Source organism: Belonocnema kinseyi, chromosome 2 (assembly GCF_010883055.1).
Source record: "Belonocnema kinseyi isolate 2016_QV_RU_SX_M_011 chromosome 2, B_treatae_v1, whole genome shotgun sequence".
NCBI classification, from domain to species: Eukaryota; Metazoa; Arthropoda; class Insecta; order Hymenoptera; family Cynipidae; genus Belonocnema; species Belonocnema kinseyi.
Genome location: NC_046658.1, coordinates 141,729,097 through 141,742,529, shown reverse-complemented (window position 1 = coordinate 141,742,529; position 13,433 = coordinate 141,729,097). Strand labels below are relative to the sequence as shown.

At 32.8% G+C, this 13,433-nt stretch overlaps 1 protein-coding gene across 1 annotated transcript in view; it reads left to right on the top strand.

Annotated features, from left to right (window-relative positions):
• The window catches only part of LOC117183008, a 42,919-nt gene that overhangs the window by 17,326 nt on the left and 12,160 nt on the right, over nucleotides 1-13,433 (top strand). The gene's annotated exons all lie outside the window — the stretch shown is intronic.

The following is a 13,433-nucleotide window of genomic DNA, read 5'->3' as shown; positions in this document are numbered from 1 at the left end:
CAAATTATATTATCATATCTTGTTAAATTGATTTATTTTTTAAACTACCCTCCTCCTCATTGAATCTCTTGAATTTTAATGCGCAAGATCTATGGTACGGCTGTTCGGATAACGAAAACTCCGGGCAAGCAGCACGATCATAATACAATTCAACACATACCATAAGCAATCCCACAATGTCAAATTCCTGGATATAACTCCAAAAATTCTCATCTTTTTCCTTTACCTTTTGCTTTCTTCAAATATAGCATCTTCACTACTCCACCTCCATACCTTATCCCCACCTCCCTACTTCCTATAAAACAAGTCTCCCTGCACTACCTTTATTACCTCTTTCTCCCCATCTCACCCCTATATTTTCTCATCTATTTTTATTTTCTTATATCCTACTTTTGCCGTTCTCCCTTCACTTCTCTCCCTCCTAGGCCTATCGTTCAGCATTCTCCTGTACATCCCTTTGTAAGGGATTTATTCTTACATTAGTTAAATTTCATCTTTATATTTTTCAATTCATTACCTTACTAGAATTAATCTCCCATATACAATTTATTTATTTTTCCAAATATAAAATAGATCTCGAATTATTAAAAAAAATTTGAAAGAGAGCAGATCTTGCGGACAGTAAGAGATAATCATAGATGAGTAATAAAAACGTTCTAAAGTTCACTATAAAATATTCACACGAATCGTAACGCACCTCCAAATATGAAATATTCACACAAACATTTGTTAAAACTTAGGTCAACAGACCACAGAAAAATGCGGACAGATAAAAAAATCATATTGTAAAACGAGAAATACTCAAATTAAAGACGAAATTCAAGATCCTAACTTGTTTTCCTCACACCATAAATACTTTTACATACCCCATTCGCTTCCGATCAAGCAATACGCTGACGCAAAATTCTTGAAAAATAGAACTTGGTAAAATGTACTTCTGATGATTTGGATTCCTAAGAATTCACGACGACAACAATTAACTGGTTGATAATTCCTTCTTAATTGAACATTGGGCTGATAATCATTATTGGATCGACTTTGACGCCAAGAGATTCGCAATTCAAGTAATTTCAACTAAATCCAAACCCGGTGCGTTCTGGTCCGATGGCGCGTCGTGGGCCTTATGATTTATTCGAGAACCTATCTAATGACGTATTGAAGAAGCCAAGTTCGAAAAAAACACGCGACTCTTCTCAAACTGAAAAATTTCGAATGCTCTTAGTGACAGTTTTTAATATTCCATTTCCATCTTTGGCTTACACTGGGAGTCAAATTACGTGTATTTCTGATTTATTTTATAATTTCCTTTTGCAGCATGGGAATGTTATGGAAATACCGGCAACAAGTGTTTTATTATCAACAGCGATTGGAAAAAAATGACTCGGATAAAAAAATAAGTTTTGCTAATTATAAATATTGGATCATAAAAATTGGTACACAGACGGACGAACTTCTTTATCAATATCTTGGCAATAAAATTAAAATAGGTAACAATTTCTTTTAATGCGATAAAGAAAATAATAAAACGATCTCTAAAGAAAGAGGGACCATCCTATTGATGATATTATGTACAATGACTTGGTTTCTAATGATTGTGACCATGATGACAATTCTATGATTATTTATGAAAGGGATTTGACTGAATTATATGTTGCCCAGTTTGATTTTTTATATTTGAAATCAAGCCTATTGTCATTTCGAGGACGATACATTTTTGAAGGATATTCGATCGATCGCGTATTTCCTTACGACGCGTGATTTTCGGGAACGTGATACATTCGTTCACCATATGTATAAATTTAAAAAATTATTTCTTTAGAAAGATGTCAGTGCTTAAAGTTAGGAGTATTCAATAAAAATTAAGCGCCACAAAACATTTGTCCATAAAACGTATCCTACCCCGTTAGAATATCGTGATTAACATTATCATTAACACTACATCGTGATAATATTATGCAGGAATTCCATAGTCTAAAGTATATTTCGATGTCAAATGGATATTGGCAGATAAAATTGCATAGGAATTCTCATCAATATACTGCGTTTTGCTATAATTCAAAGGTTAATCATTTCTGCCGAATACCTTCTGGACTGAAAATGGCTGAGTCTGGATTCAAAAGAGCTTTAAATTTCGCATTGGAAAACCAATTTGATTCATGTCTCACAACTTTTGTTCATGATTTGCTTATAACTAGCACAGGTAATTTTGATGATCACATGCAGGATTAATCAGCGATCTTGACCATTTTGCAAGAGAAAATCTTACTCTAAGATTAGATAAATCTTTATTTTGTCGAGACTCCGTTTAATTTCTTGATTTTAATTTGTTTCTGACTGGAATAAAGTCAGATCCTGATAAACAGGATATAATTAGAAATTTCATGGAACCAGAAAATAGAAATCACTTACAGAGTTTTTTAGCAACATGCAGATACTATCGATAGTTTTTCGCCCATTACTCAAATTATTCGGATCCATTTACAGATATCCTTAAAGAAACTAATACTTGGATATGGACCCCAGCCCCTAAAACAGCTTTTCTGGAACTCAAAAATAATTTCGCGGAATGCATACTGCTCAATGCTCCTGCAATAGTTAATTCAGTTTTGAAATGTCGTACCTTTTTTCTAGGCTTTACAAGAAAATCACTGTAATGCCTTGAAGTTTTTGCGCATTAAATATGATGAAAACGAAACGAGTTTTATTCAGTAAAGCGCATTTATTGGCATATCAGGCAAAAATGAAATTTTTACGCACTTAAAGGCATTAAAATATCCATATTTTCTAATGCCAGTCTTATGCGTTCCAATTAACACCTTTTTACTGGGAAGAGAACAGTTTATCGCAAAAATGTAACATCTTGTTTATGCAGAATACTCTGGTTGACACCATTTAAAATATTATAGAAATTAATTCCTATTTGAAAACTTTAATTTTTTACAATTAAAATACCGAGGGCTTTTTGGTATTATTTGGGCTCCTGAATACCTAAAAAGTTCATCAATAATTGCGAACACCCTAATAGCACGGAAATTTCCTAGAACATTCCAGGGACGTTCCCCGGAAGTGTAAAATGTCAGGCTATCAAGCTAGCACCTCCATAAACGAAATCCCCAAATTTCTTAATGTCAGAATTTTGGGCTTTTTTTGGTCTTTTTTGGGCTGTATTGCCGATTTTTGGGCTCCGCTACTTTTTGTGAAAATTCAAATTTTGAGTGGAGGTGCTGACTTGAATCAAGCCAGCACCTCGACTATATAAAAATTGTAAGAAAAAAAAAAATCAAACACGTCAGAATTTTGGGCTTTTTTGGGCTCTTAAACGCACCAGTAACCAATTTCCAAACACCACCACTACAAAATATAAAACCACCCCCTTTGTACAAAATCAAATTCGGAAAAAACAAAGAACACCAGAATTTTTGGCTTATTTTGGGCTCTAAAATGCATAAAAAGAAATAAAAAACTGCCGCCATTTTCAAAAAACCACCCCCTTGCAAAAAATAAAATTTGCAAAATCCAAAATGCACTAGATTTTTGGCTCATTTTAGAGTGTCAAATTCACTTAACATTATATTAGGAAAACCACCCCTGTGTAAAAAAACGTCAACCTAATAATAAAAACTTAAACGTTGATGTTGGCATTTTTTAACATCCCAAAAATTAGAGACTCCATTTGAACCGTAAAATTCGAAAAATATCAGAACCTATAGTAACACTGTATTATTACGAAAAAGATTGGTTTGCACAAAATTATGTATGATTGTTAAAAAGGGACTGTTTTTTAACGTCAAGTGTTGGCGACCAAAAATCGGAGTAGGTATTTTTAAGAAGCCCAATAATCATAAACTCTACTGACACTGAAAAATTCTCAAAAATATTAATTTTTGACAAAGTCATATATACATGGTAGAGAAGGGTTAATTTTATACGTTAAGGGTTGAAGGCCAAAAATCAGAGTGGGTATTTTCGAGGAGCCCGAAAATCAGAGACTCTAATGACACTAGAAAATTCTCAAAAATATTATTTCTTGACAAAGTCATATAAACGTGGTAGAGAAGGGTTGATTTCATAAGTTAAGGGTTAAAGCCCAAAAATCAGAGTGGGTATTTTCGAGGAGCCCGAAAATCAGAGACTCTAATGACACTGGCAAATTCTCAAAAATATTAATTTTTGACAAATTCGTATATACGTGGTAAAGAAGGGTTGATTTTATACGTTAAGGGTTGAAGCCCAAAAATTAGAGTGGGTATTTTCTAGGAGCCCAAAAATCAAAGACTACATTGACACTAGAAAATTCTCAAAAATATTATTTCTTGACAAAGTCATATATACGTGGTAGAGAAGGGTTGATTTCATAAGTTAAGGGTTAAAGCCCAAAAATCAGAGTGGATATTTTTGAGGAGCCCAAAAATCAGAGACTACATTAACACAATAAAATTCTCAAGAATATTATTTTTTTACAAAGTCGTATATACGTGGTAGAGAAGGGTTGATTTTATAAGTTAAGGGTTAAAACCCAAAAATTAGAGTGGATATTTTTGAGGAGCCCAAAAATCAGAGACCTTACTGACATTAGGGGCTTCAACCCTTAACTTATAAAATCAACCCTTCTCTACCACGTATATACGACTTTGTCAAAAACTAATATTTTTGAGAATTTTCTAGTATTAATGTAGTCTCTGATTTTTGTGCTTCAACCCTAAAGGCCATGTAACGTGTGGGTCACTTGACCAAATTCCCACCTTACCGCGACCTTCCTTATTATAGTATAAATCTGAACACCTCAGCGTTAATGGGTTAAAACGGCAAAATAACAAATTTCAAATTACTATATTTTTTAGAAAAATAAAGATATCCACATAAATCTAAGTAGGTTTAAAAGGGAAAGATTAATACTTTCAAATTCCATATTAGTTTTTCTCGTAGACATTTTTCTTCACCAGTTACATAACCTCAAAAACAGCTAAAAACGCGTTTTGTGAACTTTTAGGTTAGGATATCTTGAAAACCTAACGTAAAGGAGCAATTTTGAGCTCGGATTCGGATTCAGCGCATCAAAATCCTTTGGAAATGTTTGGTCTGCTTTCTGGCTTTTGATCTTTGTCTGTATGTATGTCTGTCTGTGAACTCGATAAATTTTGAAAAAATCAATCTATTAGATTGGCCTTTGGTATACTCGTTAAGTGTCCTTAACTAAATTTCAAGTTCGTTAGCCAGCCATTTTGGATATAAATTCACAAAGTGGGCACATTTTTTATATTTTTGAGGCCACTTTTGTCAAAATTCAAAAATTCTTTGTACGGTTATTTATGTTATTTAAAAAGTCGAACAATTTATCCTAATTACATTTTTCATCAAATCAAAAATTATTAGAGTTATAGCATTTACAATATTTCAAAAAACACACGAAAATGAACCTTTTAAGCCAAATAACGGACGATGTGAAAAATTGGCAAGAGAAGAAAAAGTTTGATTTATAAATGCCCTAGAAGATTATCATGATAACTTTTTTTATTTTCTTGATCAATCAAAAATTCAAACTTTGACAACATACGAAATAATGGAAAATCCAACAGTTCTATATATATAAATAATTTAGAAGTTAAAAAAGGGTAAGGCTGCTCAGTGGACTGTATGTGTAAAGTTTAAATCATAAAGAAAACATTGGAAATGAGCAAATTCAGTTTATGGAAAAACGACAAAAGTTACAATAAAATGTTTGATGGGAGTAATATAAAATTTCAGCGATAATCTCAAGTGCGAATCACGAGATACGTGATGAGAATGTGTTCGTTAAAGCCGAAAGAGCTTTAACAAAAGTGAATTCACAATCACTAAATTACTGTTGACGATGCTTTCACCGTCAATTTTAAAAGTCTATGCACAAAGAGCAAGCGCGTAGCGCGAGGTAAATACACTATCGAGCGCGAAGCGCGAGATAAATACATTATCGAGCGCGAATCGCGAGATAAATATATTATTAAAATTTCATAACCAAGAAGATCCATTTTTAAATAAAAATTATTCATTTTTATTGAAGTAGAAAAAATTATGATTCATAGTAAACATCGATTAAAGACAATTTTCCAATATTAACAAATAAATTTACCTTCATTATCGCCGTGGACAATATTTTTTTTCTATATTTTAGACAATGTAGACATTGTAGACCTTCAAAATCACATTATTGTACAGAAACGTTAAAAATTGTATGTACTTTTAAATTAAAAATTTTGTATTTGACAAATTTTCCAACAAGTTTGACCTTGAAAGCTCAATTTGAAAAAATTGTTTTTTAAAAATGGAATAATTTCTTCATTTTTGAATCGTTTTAATTTTAGAATTCTGAAGTTCTACGGTAAGTATTAAATTATAAAAGTTTTCCTATTTATAACTTTGGACTTTTCAATTAACATTAAAATTGTGGAATTTCGAACAGTCTAATTGACATTTTAAGAATTGCTTATTTCTGAATTTTTAAATATTTTCAATTTAACCGTACTTCTTATTTCGAACGTTCTTTCAGAATAATTTTATTTTCAAGGATTACAATTCAGACTGTTTTTTTTTGTATTTTTACTGCGGAGAATAAAAGGGTCCTTATTTCGATTTTCCAAAAAATTTATGTGATAAATGTTTAAGTTACATCGCAATTTTTTAAATTTAATACAAATTTATATATCTACAATTGGAAAATGTAACTACTTGGTAGAAAATTAATTTTTGTCTTAAAATAATATAATGTTCTGGTTGAAAATTCAACCCTTTTTAGATAATTCGCTTTTTTTCTTCATAGTTTCCACAATGTTATAGAAAAAGTACATAGTTTTGTGCATATTCGTATTTTTTTAATAAAAATTATTCTTATTCTTAAAATAAAATTTTACGATTCCATTTTCGGCTGAAAATTTATCCGTCTTGTTTAGTATAGAAACTTGCACTATTTGTTTGAAAAATGTTTTTTGTCTCATTGGATAAAAATGTAACTATCTTGTTTGGCACAAAATAGTGCATCAATCATGAGCAACATCACATTCATTGTAAAGCAAGCACCTGTATTTACAACAAAGATTCAAGAAATAAGAGAGAAAAATGATAAATTTCGAGTTTTCGGTTGAAAATTATGGAAAATAAATTTCTGCAGAAAAAGCTGCGAATTGCGTACCCTTCAAACGTAATCCTGAAAATTAAATAACTTGCAATTCCACATTTTTCCGGGTCAAGAATACGCAGCATCTTTCTTCCATATTTTTTGTCGTAGAATCTGATAAGAGAGGATAAGTTATTCAAAATCTCAACGGAAATTGAACGGATTAACCGATTTTCTTCATTCTTTTTTTAATCGTCTCGTAATTATTTAATGTATTTAATACAGAATATTGGAATTAAATTCCTTAATATTTTAATCATTCTTAATTTCTTTAAACCGGCTCTTATATCTAACAATAGGAAGTTGAGTGAGGCTTAACAGCCACTTAATTTAATCCTGAGCTCGATCCTGGGTTTTTACTATGTTTTAAGTATCGTCGAAAAAATAACACTCTAGTTTCATTCGAAAATTCGTGCCCAGAATTTCTTTCACCATGGGTTTCATGAAAGTTTGTCCACTGTGAGCGACCTTTTCATTTTTGCTAGGTTAGACCAATTTTCTAATTTGAAAGAAGGTGTTGAATTTAAAAATTACTAACAGTCCTCATTGTCGTTCAGTATTTATTAATAAATATTAGTTTGTAAAATTGCAAAAGAAAATGAAATTTCGTTAAAGTAGGAAATTAAAAATTCAATTATTATTATGAATCGAAGTTGTCACCTCTGGCGTATGCCTCAGTGCTGCCATTTTAATGGTTTTTGTCATGTTAGAGGTTTTCCTACTAAATTTTTAGCTTTTTCTTCCGTTAAGTAGAATGAAAAAATTCCTTACAAGTATTTAGTAGGAAAACTGGGTTTAATTGAATTATCAGGAAATTTATTATTTGTAAGAAATACATTTAGAAATTAATTTTAGAAACGTTACCTTAAGAGGTAGGCACAAAACCGAATGATCCTAAATTTTCTTGCGCAAGTGCGCACTTGTCCTCCTCCTGTATATGGAAAAGTGTACGAAAGTTTGTCAAATTGATGTAAGTTAGAGGTTGTGTTCTTTTGTTGATCAGCATATTCTCAAGGCTCTGAAAAGCTCTGAGAAATTCTCCGGAGGCACACAGGTAGATATATTCAATGGTCCAGGTAGCTCGTTTAAATTTTTTAAAGGCTTTAAAATGTCCTTTCCGCCCTACCGAAAGAAATCTTTCAGTTTTCTTTAGCGAAGTAGCTTAGCCCAGTTGAGTCTATAAACAAAGTCGATTAGAAAATAAAATATTCTCGGAGATAGTTTGAAAGATTTTGGTCCTTTTCAAGATCCTTTTAGTGGTCCTTTTAAGAGTGGTGTGTCGGTACTATAATGCTCCTTTTGTATTCGTCACGTACCGGGCGGGCATAGTTATTTACAGTAGTTGGTCGTGGCTAACCCGCTCTCCCTTTTTAAATTTCTCTTCAAATTATTAACACTTTTTTTTAATTGATGAATTTTCTCATTATACTTATTTGTAATTATAACTTATATACTGACATACAATTTTCTAGTTGAATTCAAAAATGTTGTCTCTTTTGGCGTATCTCATTCCATTTATGAGAAACATTCTATTAATTCCAATTTTAAGCATTAAAAAAAAATTAGATATCTGAAGTCATCGAAACCCGTAGATTCCGAATTATTATGTTTTAGGCTGTTAACTATGAAATTTAAAAAATCTACTTCTAAATTTTAATCCGAACGCTTAACAAAGGACCCTTGAGAGTCGGCTACTCTATTAAGTTAGCCTCTCTGCTTGTTATTTATGATCATATTCTTATTTCAATTTCGGAAAGGATATTTTAAAGCCTTCAGACCATTTAAACGAGCTTCCTGGACCTTTAAAAATATCTACCTGAGTGCCTGCGGAAAATTTCTCTGAGCTTCTTTGACCTAAAGAATTTTTAGTATATACTCAAAAATTCTTTTCGGTAGAGCGAAATCGAAATAAAAATACGATCATAAATAACAAGCAGAGAGGCTGAAATTCAAATAAGAATTCGATCATAAATAACAAGCAGATAGGCTATATCAATAGAGTAACCAACACTCAAGGGTCCTTTGTTAAGCTTTCAGATTAAAATTTAGAAATAGATTTTTTTAAATTTCATAGTTAACAGTGAGGGCTTTGAAAAGGCAAAGTGTATTCGCCTTCTTCGGCGTGTAACTTGAACCACAACACCGCACTTGAGACCTCATAGCTTAGAACAAAAAATTATTGCCACCTGCATTAAAATAAACGAACAGAACCTCTGTAACTTACGTCCACTTGCGAAATTTTCTCACTCGCACACTTTTCCATGTATAGAAAGAGGACAACTGCGCACCTGCGCACGAAAATTTAAGATCTTCCTGTAATGTGCATACCACTTACGGTAATGTTTCTATTGCCAAGTGGGGAAACGGAGTTAGGTCTCCTTATCAGTGTCCCGAATCTTGGGAACTTTTTAAACTGCGCTTGCGTCGCACCGACTAGGCGCCGACAATCCGATTGGTCACTGTTTGCGCGAAGTTTGAATTATATAAATATTCAGATTTAATATTTATAATAAATAATTTAATTATAATGAAAAAGAGGTTATGAATTCTGAGTTTAGAGAAACAAATCATCGTTTATTTCCGACAACGTCACTTAAAATAAAATTACTAAAATTACCAAAAATGAAATAAGAACAATTAATTACTGCACTGATAAATGTTATATCATACATTTTTTAATAACTTGAAGAAGACCTGGATTACAAGATAGTGCCAGAATATTCGCTAAATATTTAATAACATTTTTAGTTTGTTGTCTAGATTCTAGAAATTTATACAAATTTTCTGTTATGCTTACTGTGACTAATTAATTATTGTATAAGTATTATAAAACCTGTAATACTGTATACAAAGAACCCAATCATATTTATACTATTAAAACTAATATTTTTTCTTCAAACTAAAACATCTTATTACCTTTTTATTAACATTTTTAAACATTTGAAATGCTAAATTAAAGAAAAAAATTTTTTCCTAATTCCGGAATTAATCATGTTTTTTGCATGGAAAACGCATTATTTTTTTATGGGTCACTCCAAAATTCTAATTTAGGATTAAGAAACTACTTTCGATGTGTTTTCCAATCATTAATAATCATAAGTATTAAATCTGAATATTTGTATCATTCAAACTCAGCGCGCAAACAGTGACCAATCGGGTTGTCGGCACCTGGTCGGCGCGACGCAGGCGTAGTTTAAAAAGTTCCCAAGATTGGGTACACTGCTCCTTATTATTCCTTCGTGACTTTTTCGTACCTTCTCTCTAAATTTTCTCGAGTGAAATTGCACTCGAATCGGATGGAATCTGACTCGAAAAAAAGTGAAAAGCTCGATTCTCTGATTCGGGTGAAATCCCACTTTTCGTTCGAGTGCATTGCCTACTAAACTCATTCGAGCGAATTATCACTCCAGGAAGAGGGAAATATCACTCGAAGTGGGTGCAATAATGCAACAAAAATTTATTTTTTACATTCACAAATTGATTTCTTATTATAATTTTTCCTTTTTACAAACAGTGATCATAATTTTGTTAGTTAATTAGTATACATAATGTTGGTAAACTGATAATGTATTAAATGTATTAAATATTAAGTTCTGAAAAATGATGAATATTAACTCCTTAGTTTAGGATTTTTTTCGCATTCAAAAATGAATTGAGAAGTTGAGAACACAGCGAGCGATAATCTTATAAACATTTATTAATTCTGGTGCATATTTCACATTAAAGCAATAATGCAGCTTGAATAGGATACCAAATGCCTGCATCACATTTCTTCGAACGGAAGTAATTCCTGAATCGACCCTTATCAAAAATGTTCCATCCGTTTTGGAAATACTGCCAGTTGCAGAAATTAGGAAGGGTTGTGCTGGACATGTTGGCCTTATTGCCTTCAAAAAGTCCTCTCCTCCCTAAACATGATTAATGCAATAAATTATAATGTACACTATAAAGCAATAGAAAAATTATATGCAGTTAATGGCATCGTCGTCATATTACACGAACGAACTGCAGCCAATTTTTGTTTGGCACTTCTTTACGCTGAATAACATTTTCCTGCGGCTGTCTTCATTTTCTTGTTATGTACTATAAAAAAATCTATAAAAAAATATGTAGAGTACATTATCACTAATATTATAACCATTATTATAAATTCTAACAAAGCGAAAAATTCCCACAATATTTACCTTCTATACCGTTTACTCGTTGAAGCAAATCATTTCTATGTTTACCAACTAAAGCCAAAATGCGTGGAGCAAAAAATGAAGGGAATTTGTCCAAAATTTTTTCTTGTCTGGCTTTACTGCAAAAAATTCTGTTTTTCTTGAGCTGACACCTGATACGCTGTCAATGCCTGCCTTATTCTGAAAGTGAAGTGAGATCTTTTTTAAGTTATAAAATAATATAAAAGAAATTTAAAAATAATGTTGGGTAATTGGGTTCAAGCCAGATTTCTGTATCCTAAATAATTTTAACAATAATCGAACTGTTCTATTTGGCTGAGTTTCATTATCGAATCCTTTTCTTCAGCTGACACCTGGCACGTCGTCAAAACCTGCTTATTTTGAAAGTGAAGTGAGATATTTTTTAAGTTATAAAATAATATAAAAGAAATTTAAAAACAATGTTTGGTAATTAGGTTCAAGCGAGATTTCGGTATCCTAAATAATTTTAGCAATAATCTAACCGTTCTATTTGGCTGAGTTTCATTAACGAATCCTCTTCTTGAGCTGACACCTGGCACGCCGTCAATACCTGCCTTATTCTGAAAGTGAAGTGAGAAATTTTTTAACTTATAAAATAATATGAAAGAAATTTAATTTAGTTTAATATTCTAATTGCATAGTACCCCTTCTTGAATTTCTGTGTTTTCGATTATTAATGTATCTTCCATGTTGATATTTAATTCTGTTACAACAACCCGCAAAGATGAAATCACATTCATGATTTTTTTATCGGACCTAACCGAATTTTCAATCTTCGCAAATCTTCTTCTGTGATCCAGGAAAGCACTTCACCATCGACACCTTCATCTGCACATTTAAAAGAAGTATAAAGGTATGATCATCATAACCCTTATATATCGAGAGTCGCAGGATATGGCAAGTAAAATTATAAGAAAGAAAAGAGAGTGACAGTCATTTTTCAGTTAAACCTCCGCGATGTACAAGTTCAATATGAAGTGGAAAAGACCAGAAATTAATTTATCATGCCAATTTTAAATAATTAAAAAAAAAATGCCCTTGTCATTTGCGAAATACGTACTCGAAATTTCAGATTGCTTTTTATAGTCTGATTCACGAAGGTACCCTACACTAACAGTTACTTTATAATCTCGAAATTATGTTTGAAACTGGTAGTTTACTCGGCATTAAAAAAGTGCATGTCGTAAAACCACATATAAGTCACGTGTCCGATAATGCATTCAACGAACTTTCGACCCACACAACATGCCACTCTTGACAATGTAGGTACACTTTCTCTTTTTGCACAATAATAATCTCTTTAATTCGTCCGAATATAGGAATTTCTTTTTCTGTATCGATTCCACTCTCAATTGCTACGAGAAGCCCAACTCGATGTTCTGTCCCATATACAGGGTTTGTCCGGAAAGTAATAGGACTGAGTCGATTTAAAAAAATTTATTGAGCCATTCGTTACAATTCTTTAAAAACTTTCAAAATAGGCTCCTTCTGCGTCGATGCAGCGCTGCCACCGCGATTTTCAAGCATTGAAGGCGTCACGGAAGCCATTCTCCGGAATAGCCTTGAGAGCCGCGGTGCATGCTGCTTTGATCCCCTCTGTCATCTCAAAATGCTTGCCTTTCATCGGCCTTTTCAGGCGAGGAATCAAAAAAAAGTCTGGGTGACCACATCTGGGCTGTAGGGCGGCTGCGGAAGCGTTGGAATGTCGAAGGTCTTCCAGCACGGTCTTCATCGGCGACCTCTTCCCGGCCCTCCAAAAAGGCCTGGTGCCACCGAAACACATCACTTCTTGCCAAAGCAACATCTGGGTAAGCCTGCTTGATCATATCAAACGTCTCTGTCGCAGATTTACCGAGTTTCACACAGAATTTAATCGCGTACCTCTGCTCTAACGAACGCTGCATTTTCGGCTTGCACCACTCACAGAAACACGTCGCGTCAAAATCCCTGTCCTGACTCTCCAAGTTCTCAGAGACAACGGACCCAGTGATCCCAGATCTGAAACGAGATGCGGTCCAATACTATGACAGGGCTATGTCCGTGTGAATATAGTAGGAGACGCTGTAAATGACTGAGTTGCG